The sequence below is a fragment of the Erinaceus europaeus genome, chromosome 4 (assembly GCF_950295315.1).
Source record: "Erinaceus europaeus chromosome 4, mEriEur2.1, whole genome shotgun sequence".
Taxonomy (NCBI): Eukaryota; Metazoa; Chordata; class Mammalia; order Eulipotyphla; family Erinaceidae; genus Erinaceus; species Erinaceus europaeus.
The window spans coordinates 8954417-8964744 of record NC_080165.1 but is presented as its reverse complement, the minus strand read 5'-3'; the positions used below and the strand labels follow the sequence as shown (position 1 = coordinate 8964744).

Below are 10328 nucleotides of genomic sequence, written 5' to 3'. Positions count from 1 at the left end.
CGGCGAAACAGCCCTGCAGGTGTCTCTCTTTCTCTCTCCCTCTCTGTCTCCCCTTCACCTTTCAATTTCACTCAGCCCTATTAATCAAAAGGAAAAAAAAAAAAAAGAAAAAGGAAAAATTAGCCATTGGGATCGGTGGATTTATAGTCCCATTGTAACCCTGGTGACAATAAAATTAAAAAAGCAGAAAGAAAATAGGCAGAGTGCAATGAACACGTGGTGATGTCTCAGCTTCATATCCACCTCCCCCATGACCCTTTTCACCCACTTTTAAAATTCTCCAGGTTTCAACTCTATTCTATGCCAATATACAAAAGAATTCTCACTGTTTTCAGGTGTAGAGGTTGGGGCTGGGACAAGGTCCATCCCCAGGTCCCCAGACCAGGGAGAGTCAGGAAGCCTTTTAATCTCTTTATTATGTAATTACAGTCATTTATAATATAAGTAAAATATTTTTGCCAGGCAGTTATTTATATTTTGGTCCTATTTATCAAAATAATTTTTGTCATGAAGATTTTTTTTTTTTTGGTATTTCAAACACCATTTCCTCTTTTTTTTTTTTTTAATTTTGTTTTAAAGTTTTTATTTGTAAGAAGGAAACATTGACTAAACCATAGGATAAGAGGGGTACAACTCCACATAGTTCCCACCACCAGATCTCCATATCCCATCCCTCCCCTGATAGCTTTCCTATTCTTCATCCCTCTGGGAGTATGGACCCAGGGTCACTGTGGGATGCAGAAGGTGGAAGGTCTGGCTTCTGTAACTACTTCCCTGCTGAACAAGGGCACTGACAGGTTGATCCATACTCCCAGCCTGTCTCTCTCTTTCCCTAGTGGGGAAGGGCTCTGGGGGAAGCAGAGATTTCAGGCTCAGGGGAAAAAAGAAAAAGAAAAAAAAACAACCTAGTATAGCCACAGGCGCCTTGGAATATAACTAAAATTTGCTTACTAGTTATCTACAAAGTGGAGGACCACCCCTCCAACTCTTCATCTGCACTATTCCAGCCTTTCGGTCCATGATAGGTCAACAGTTTGTTTGAATTTGTATGTTAACTCTCTTTTCAACCACCATGTGCCAGATGCCACCATGATGCTGACCAGACTTTTCTGGACAACCTCTTTCTTTTCTTTTCTTATTTTTTTTTAAATGTCTGATCTTTAGGAAGATATATTTTTTAGTTAATCTAATCCCCTGTTTTCTTTTTCCTTCTAGTATATCTATAAGTTTATATTTTACTTTAAAAGTCTGTGTCTAGATGAAATTGAGTTTGGTTAGATACAATTACTTATTTGAATTACCTTTAACTCATAACAGTGGCTGCCTTCATAGATGGTTTGTTGATTGTAGAACAAGGGTAATAAGATACTTACTTTTCAGTGAATATACTTTTGAAATTTGGGGTTTCCTATTCCGTTTCTGTGAAGTCTACAAAAGTTCACTGAAACAGGTCCTTAAGAAAAATGTAACAAGGAGGCAAATAGAGTCTATTCAATTCCAATTAAATGTTGTCAGGAAGGGATATGGAAACAGTGTTGTCAGACCTTCCCACTTTTTACAAAGAAGCCTAGATTTTTATGTGAACTCCCCTAATGTTTAAATGTCAGCAGCTAATTCAGAGTTTTCAAAACAATGAAAATGCTAAGGGAAATACAAATGCAGGCCAAGTGCAGACCACAGGGGACCAGTTTGAGATGTGTGGTTTAGAAGGGTCTTTCATCCACCCTGAGAGACTCAACAAGCAAGTGTCTGTGTATGCTATGCTTGCCACAGTGTGGCGAACACTGATCACCATGTCTTTTATGACTTTTAGTCTTATAATTGCTCTCTGATGCTACGAGATCCTAGAAGATAGCACTTATAGGGTTGGGTGATTTTAGAGTAAAACATGGAGTTTTGTCCTGGTAGGCATTGCATGTGAATGTATGCTGTTTGAATAAATGAATCAGTGAATGAAAAAAACTTTGCTGTGAGTAGGATCCTTGCTAAATACTGGACAATGAAGCCCAGGTTATCAAAGGTTACATAACTCAGACCTCTCACCTTTCTCCTTCCACAGTGCCTCTTTGGAACTAAACAGGGTACCTAATAGACTTTGTAAACAGGATACTGTGTCCGCAATTGTCAACCTTGGCCACTAGATGTCCCCCTTTGTTTAAAGGACATTCTGAAACTCTGGGCCAAATTGTGATTTGCTAAAAAGAAACAGCATGGGGTGTCGGGCGGTGGCGCAGTGGGCTAAGCGCATGTGGCGCAAAGTGTTGGGACAGGCATAAGGATCCCGGTTCGAGCCCCCGGCTCCCCACCTGCAGGGGAGTCGCTTCACAGGCGGTGAAGCAGGTCTGCAGGTGTCTGTCTTTCTCTCCCCCTCTCTGTCTTCCCCTCCTCTCTCCATTTCTCTCTGTCTTATGCAACAACGAACATCAACAATGGCAATAATAATAACCACAACGAGGCTACAACAACAAGGGCAACAAAAGGGGGAAAAATGGCCTCCAGGAGTGGTGGATTCATGGTGCAGGCACCGAGCCCAGCAATAACCCTGGAGGGGGAAAAAAAAAAAAACTAAAGAAAAAGAAACAGCACTTAAAGTATAAAGGAGTGTCTTAATCTCAGGCCACAGCTTCTTCCAATGTCTGTTTTCACATAGAAGCTGAAAACAGCCAGTGTCAAAGACAAAGTATCAAGAGACAGAACTGGATTAATTGCCTCCTGGAGAGGTTTCCACCCACCAAAATGCATTCAAAGGGCACTCACTGTGTGACAGTCTGTTGGGTTGCAGCCTCTAACCCAGCAGACTGGCAACTATTCTCAGAATCTTTATTTCTGTTATTTTGCTGTTTTAGACCAGAGAAATGTCTCCATGTTTAAGGGCCCAAGACTCTAGAATCTGCATAATAAAAGCAGGATCCTTTTTTAATCAATCAAGTTGGATTCCACTGAGGCCACTGTGACTCCTCTGTGAATTCCTGCCCAGTATGTAAATAAGGAGATGTATTTTGGGGGCTATGATTGTGCCTTGTGTGAGTGTAGGAAGGGCCTCCAGAAATTGGAAAAATAGCCTACTTGGTACTGTATAGTTAAATGGTATAAGTATACCATTTATATATAATGCTCGCTATATAAATTCTTATCTGCTATACATGATGTAGTATTATGTGGCTATACTAGTAAAATCATATAAAATATACTACATAATTAAAAATATAAAATGACAGGCAAGAGTGAGTCTCAAGCATGAGGTCCTGAGTTCAATCCTTGGCAGCACATGTACCAGAGTGATGTCTGGTTCTTTCTCTCTCTTCTCCTATCTTTCTCATTACTAAATAAATAAATAAATAAACAAAAATCTTAACAAAAAAAGACTTGCAAAGGTTATTCTTGGGTATTTGTATCCCATAATAATTTTTACTATATCCATTAACTTTGGGTTTTTTGGTTTTTTTTTATTTTTTTTTTTTAGTATTTATTTATTCCCTTTTGTTGCCCTGGTTGTATTGTTGTTGATGTCATAATTGTTGGATAGGACAGAGAAAATGGAGAGAGGAGGGTAAGACAGAGAGGGGGAGAGAAAGACAGACACCTGCTGACCTGCTTCACCGCCTTTGAAGTGACTCCCCTGCAGGTGGGGAGCCGGGCTGGGGGGGGGGGGGGCTCGAACCTGGATCCTTAAGCCGGTCCTTGGGCTTCAAGCCACCTGCTCTTAACCTGTTGCACTACTGCCTGACTCCCTATTCTTTAACTTTGTAGACTGTCTCAAATCACTTGTGATTTCTAGCATGGCTGAAAGGATAAGCCATCTCAAGATACACTGGAAATATTGCCTAAATCAAAGTGAGGTGACCATGCTCTGTGATGGAGGAAGACTTAAGTTAATGGAATGAGTGGTGAATAGACTCTTGTCAGATCAAATCAACTTTATTTAGGGGCAGGGGTAGATAGCATAACGGTTACGCAAAGAAACTCTCATGCCTGAGGCTTCAATCTCCATGCACCATCAGCAGCCAGAGCTGAGCAATGCTTTGGTGAAAAATAAAGAAAAATAAAGAAAAGGAACTTTACCTGTGTGACAACAACTATCTCTTAATTATTTCCCCAAATGAAATGATTTCAATATTAACAAAAACAAGCAATAACAATAGGTAAAAATAAATGAAGTACAAGCCATCTCCAGTCCTTTGCAAACATGAAATAGTAGTTTCCCAAAATTTAATGACTCATTACCAAGGAAAGAAGTCTTTATTTATTTTTTTTGAAAGTTACTGATTTTTCTGAGAAAGAGAGGAACAACATTATTTCAGCACTTGTACCATTCCCAGCCCTGATGCTCTACTCCTGGGTTACTCCTCTGGTGACAGGGAAGAAAGTTTTATGCAGATGTTCCTAAGACAAAATCATCCTGATCCTCTGTCATCCTTCTTGGATCTGTATTCTCTCCACCCACCCACCACAGAGTCTGTTACTTTGGTGAGATACGCCAATTCCATTTAAGGTTCTACTTGTGTTTTCTTTTCTGATCTTGTTTTTCAACTTCTGCCTGAAAGTGAGATCATCCCATATTCATCCTTCTGTTTCTGACTTATTTCACTTCACATGAATTTTTCAAGGTCCATCCAAGATCAGCTGAAAACGGTGAAGTTACCATTTTTTTCCAGCTGAGTAGTATTCCATTGTGTATATATACCACAACTTGCTCAGCCACTCATCTGTTCTTGGACACCTGGGTTGCTTCCAGGTTTTTGCTATTACAAATTGTGCTGCTAAGAACATATGTGTACACAGATCTCAGGGTGGATGGAAGACCCTTCTAAACCACAGACAGAGGACCTGGTGGGGGTTGTATTGTTATATGGGAAACTGGGGGATGTGATGCATGTACAAACTATTGTATTTACTGTTGAATGTAAAACATTAATTCCCCAATAAAGAAATAAAAAAAAAATCATACCGAAAGCATTCTACACCAGACGTGGAGAATGGCCTGCTGCCATTTTATATTGCTGCCTACTCACACAGTCTGAGATGCTCTGGGAAAGGAGCACATTCATTCTCCAGGTTGGAGGAAGAACTTCAGAAAAAGTAAGCTTCTCTCTACTTCCCCCTACCTTCTCCTCACTGGAACTCTCCACTTTCCCTAACTGGAATTTGGCGCCAAGTTCTGCATTCCTTCCACTTTATGGAGTATGACCTACGGTGTCCGGAGCCTTCACAAGAAAGTTCAACACAAGGTGTTTTGTAGCAACCTGGCCCACAGCAGAGGCTTCTGCTTTCCCCTAGTGTCCTCTCTCCCATTTTCTTTCTACGACTTTAGAAAACCGTCTGTGTCTGCTGAGAGAATCACTTGCCTTATAGTCTCTGAGCTCCTTCATCTTACCAGGCCTGAGTGATGTTGACTCTGAGGGAGAGGGAGTATTAACAGAAAAGTTTTCTCATTTCCTTCTTGAAGGGGTGTGTCTTGGACTTGCCTGCCAGGAAGGGCACCGCGGTACACCAGAAGTTGATGGATCAGTGAACCCATCTGCACGCCAGAAAGTGGCTGAGGGTCAGAAATCACTATGGTCTTGCAGACAGCCTGAGGAGTGAAGGAGCCACCAAGTGCGCCAGATGGAGGGCCCTCCTGAGCTATGATTCCAAGAGAGGAGTCGCCAGGTAAGCCCAATTATGGTGCTGTGAATGTGTGTTACTGCCAATCTGTTTTAACTGGAGATTTCTGGCCCTCTCTTCATGAAAACACTCTGATCTTAATAGCTTACTTCCTGAGGAAGGTTGAAAGTTAAAAAGATAAAATAAAACAAAAACAGAGAGTTGAAAAAGCACAAGGACCTAGGTTTAAGCCCCTGGTCCCCACCTGCAGGGGTTAAGCTTCATGAGTGGTTAAGCAGGGCTGCAGGTGTCTCTCTGTCCGTTTCCCTCTCTAGCTCCTCCTCCCTACTAAAATTCTCTCTGTCTCTATCTAATAAATAAGTAAATAAATAAATAAGTAAGTAAATTAATTAATTAATTTAAAAAACCCCACAACAACAGAGTTGAATAAGCAAAACCAGAAACAGTAGAGTTCAGCTTACTGGTAACTATATAATCTAAGGTGACTAGTCCTTGGCTCAAACTCAAAGTTTTCTGATTCACACTACACTCCCACCTCTCTGTTATAACACAGTATTCCCTCCCTTCTTTGGGTGTATCTAGGAGATAAATTTACTGGATTAAAAAAATTAAAGGTCTCCATGAAGAATTCACATTCAAAGCATGGGACACAGCATTTAGTAGGTTATAGTATCTAGCAATTATTATTTTTTTCTTTTTTTCTTTTTTCGGAGTCAGAGCCTTAAGTATGCATACTTTCATTTTACAGGGGCTATGTTTTCATTCAAATGACCAGGGGAGAGGGGAAAAGTAGTAGAAGGACAAAGAAGGACAAAGAAAATGAGAGTGAGAAGGGGAGAGGGAAAGGGAGGAGGAGGAGGAGGGAGAGGTAAAGCGAGAACAGCACATCAGGGAGTTTCCTGGGCTTCCCTAGAGCCCTCCATACCAGAACTAAATGCTGCTGGGATCTTTGGTTCAACACATACCCCACCCTATGTGCTGCCCTTCTGGCACAAACTCAATTTTGAATAAATATCTTTGATCAGGATACATTTAGGAGGATTAATGTGGTTTTGCTTTGAGATCAGTTAGTTTAAATGTTTGAGGTAGCTATTCTACACCTGGAAAATCCATCCCATTTAACTTCCCTCCCAAGACTCTCCTGGCCATGGAGTATCAACCATTTCTCTAGCTTCTTACCTTAAATACAAATCGGCAGATTTTCTGAAGGACAGAACTTGACAGTTTATAATTTTCTTTTCCCTTTCCTCTTCATGAAAAACTCATTTGTGGTCATCTGGTGTTCTGAATAACCCACAAATGCTCGAGACTCAGTGATGAGAAGTTTCTACGTATGGAAAAAAGAAGGTGCAGATGGGAGAAACATGGAAAAACTATCTTGAGATTTTTATGGCCGTTAAACTTAATGTTTAAGGCACATAGAGGACTGGAGAGGGGACGGAGAATAGGGCACGTGCCTATTCTGTAGGAACAAGAAGACCTCGCCATGCATGGTAGGCTGGTGCTTGGTTCTTTCTTTTTCTTGTGCACATGCACATAACAATAAGCTTGAGGATGTGGCTTTTCAATAAGCCGTGTGAGGCCTGATGTGATCTCTAACGCTGCTTAAGAAACAAAGACAGGGCCAAGGAGCTCAGCACATTAGAGCAAGGCTTACATACCTTATGTAAAGTTCAGGTTTCAGCCTGCCACTGCCAGATGCCAGAGGAGTGATCTGGTCATTCGATTTCTTAATGCCAATAAAAATACATGATATAACAAGCAAGAAGCCAAACAGACATACAGTGGAATTTTCAGATAGAAGAGAGATAGAACAGATATATAAGAAGTATTCTAGGGGGTCCGGCGGTAGTGCAGAGGTTAAGCGCATGTGGCACAAAGTGCAAGGATGGGCATAAGAATTCTGGTTTGAGCCCCCTCCCCCCCTGCAGGATGAAGCATACATAGTGAAGCAGGTCTGCAGGTGTCTGTCTTTCTCTTCCCCTCTCTCAATTTCTCTCTGTCCTATCCAATAGTAACATCACTGGCAACAATAATAATAATGACAATGGCAACAACAAGAGCAACAAAATGGGCAAAAAATGGCCTCCAGAAGCAGTGGATTTGTAGTGCAGGCACCAAGCCCCAGCAACAACCTTGGAGGCAAATAAATAAATTATAAATAAAGTAGTATATATTGATCAGACTCTTGGCATAAGCCTTCCATTGTCTCCCCCCCAATAAAATGACTTCTATTCAACTATAACCCAAATTAAAAGCAATCTTCTAATAATGCTCATAAAATATTTTATTCAACAATTAGCAAATAGTGTCATTTTGAGAAAACTATTTAGCATTTCTTGTTCTAATTACTTAATTGGTAAAGTGAGAATAATAAGCAGTAAGATTAAAAATGGAGTTCAGTCAAAGAAATAAAAATTCTGATTAAAAATTCAGGGAGGACCAGTTGGCACTACACCTGATTGAGCGTACATATTAGAATGTGCAAAAACTCAGGTTCAAGTCCCCGGTCCCCATCTGCAGGGGGGAGGCTTCATGAGTGGCGAAGCAGGGCTGCAGGTGTCGGCCTATTTCCTTCTTTATCTCTCCCTTCCTCTTTATTTGTGGCTGTCTCTAGTCAATAAATAAAAAATAAAGATAATGAAAACATTTAAAAAATTTCATGTTGAGTCATAGAAACTTGATTTGCAAACACCCATATTTCGTGTACAACCACAAGTCGATGTGAACTGTTGTTGGCATGCTTTATAAGTATGAATGTTTTTCTTCTTTAAAGAAACAACAACTCAGTATATTGAAAAACCAGGGTAGGGTTCTTGACACACTAAAGGTAGGGAACCACTGTAGTTTGTAACCCTATGCCCTTGGAATATACTAAGACCTCAGTATACAAAATTTATACTTTATCTACTTAGCCACTAGCCTGGACCACAGTTTTTGTTTTGATATATATATATATATATATATATATATATATTTATTTTTAATTTTTAAAAAATATTTATTCATTTATTTATTTTCCCTTTTGTTGCAAATGTTGTTTTATTGTTGTAGTTACTATTGTTCTTATTGATGTTGTTGTTGGATAGGACATAAAGAAATGGAGAGAGGAGGGGGAGTCAGAGAGGGGAAGAGAAAGACAGACACCTGCAAACCTGCTTCACCGCCTGTGAAGTGACCCCCACCCCTGCAGGTAGGGAGCCCGGGGCTCGAACTGGGATCCTGATGTTGGTCCTCGCGCTTTGCACTAATTATTTTTATTGCCACTAGGATTATTGCTGGGGCTTTGTATCTGAACAATGATTCCATCAATCATTCAGGCCACTTTCTTCCTTTCTCTTCTCTTCTCTTCTTTCTCTCCTCTCCTCTCGTCTCCTCTCGTCTCCTCTCGTCTCCTCTCGTCTCCTCTCGTCTCCTCTCGTCTCCTCTCGTCTCCTCTCCTCTCCTCTCCTCTCCTCTCCTCTCCTCTCCTCTCCTCTCCTCTGCTCTCCTCTGCTCTCCTCTCCTCTCCTCTCCTCTCCTCTCCTCTCCTCTCCTCTCCTCTCCTCTCCTCTCCTCTCCTCGTCTCTCCTCTCCTCTCCTCTCCTCTCCTCTCCTCTCCTCTCCTCTCCTCTCCTCTCCTCTCCTCTCCTCTCCTCTCCTCGTCTCTCCTCTCCTCTCCTCTCCTCTCCTCTCCTCTCCTCTCCTCTCCTCTCCTCTCCTCTCCTCTCCTCTCCTCTCCTCGTCTCTCCTCTCCTCTCCTCTCCTCTCCTCTCCTCTCCTCTCCTCTCCTCTCCTCTCCTCTCCTCTCCTCGTCTCTCCTCGTCTCTCCTCGTCTCTCCTCTCCTCTCCTCTCCTCGTCTCTCCTCTCCTCTCCTCTCCTCTCCTCGTCTCTCCTCTCCTCTCCTCTCCTCGTCTCTCCTCTCCTCTCCTCTCCTCTCCTCTCCTCTCCTCTCCTCTCCTCTCCTCTCCTCTCCTCTCCTCTCCTCTCCTCTCCTCTCCTCTTTTTAGGATAGAGACAATTGAAAGGGAAAGGCAGACAGACAAGGAGAGAAAGAGATGCACAGGTGCCACTGCTTCACCACTCTTGAAGCTTCCTCCGTCCTGGTGGGGACCATGAACTTGAACCTGGATCTTTGCACTTAGTAATATGTGCGCTCTACTGGGTTTGCTACTACCTGGTCCCAAGTCTTTTATACCTAAGACTTTATTCAAGATGATTTTTAATTCTTTACATTTTTCTTATAAGACAAAATGTAAAGCCTTTTCTAGAAAAAAAAATAAAAGAACACATTCACTCAAGTAATGATAGAAGTGACTGATTTGTAGCACTTTGGTTGGGAGCAAGTTTAAATTGGAAGGAGAGAGAGGATATTAAGTAACTAAGGGTAGTAGTAGCAAGGGTAGGTGTGTGTGTCACAAGAGAGAATAATTTAGAAAGTCTGGGCCCCCAAGAATAAATGCCTTTGAATTCACACTTTTCTTAAGCCACTCCTAATGAAACTATGTTTTCCCAGTCTAAGCATCTACATTTGCTACTTTCAAGGTATTCTGCCGTTATCTTTCTATTATAGTTCTTTAACAGCTAGCAAGCACATGGCTACAGAGAAAGGAAGACCTTGCTCCGAAACATGCCATGAATTTCTCTGAGATAGTATTTGAGTAGAGAAATGCTTACAGAAGATCAAGGTCTCTACAGAACTGGACAAGATAGATGGTCTTACTAGTCATGGAAATAATCTAGA

At 41.5% G+C, this 10328-nt stretch overlaps 1 protein-coding gene across 2 annotated transcripts in view; it reads left to right on the top strand.

The window, feature by feature from the left end:
- Positions 1 to 5249: 5249 nt before the first annotated feature.
- Positions 5250 to 10328, top strand: part of ADGRF1 (adhesion G protein-coupled receptor F1) — a 47076-nt gene continuing 41997 nt past the window's right edge. For both annotated transcript variants that reach the window (XM_016185897.2, XM_016185896.2), the window contains exon 1: positions 5250 to 5649. The gene's annotated coding sequence lies outside the window, so the exon portion shown is untranslated. The remainder of the gene's footprint in view (positions 5650 to 10328) is intronic.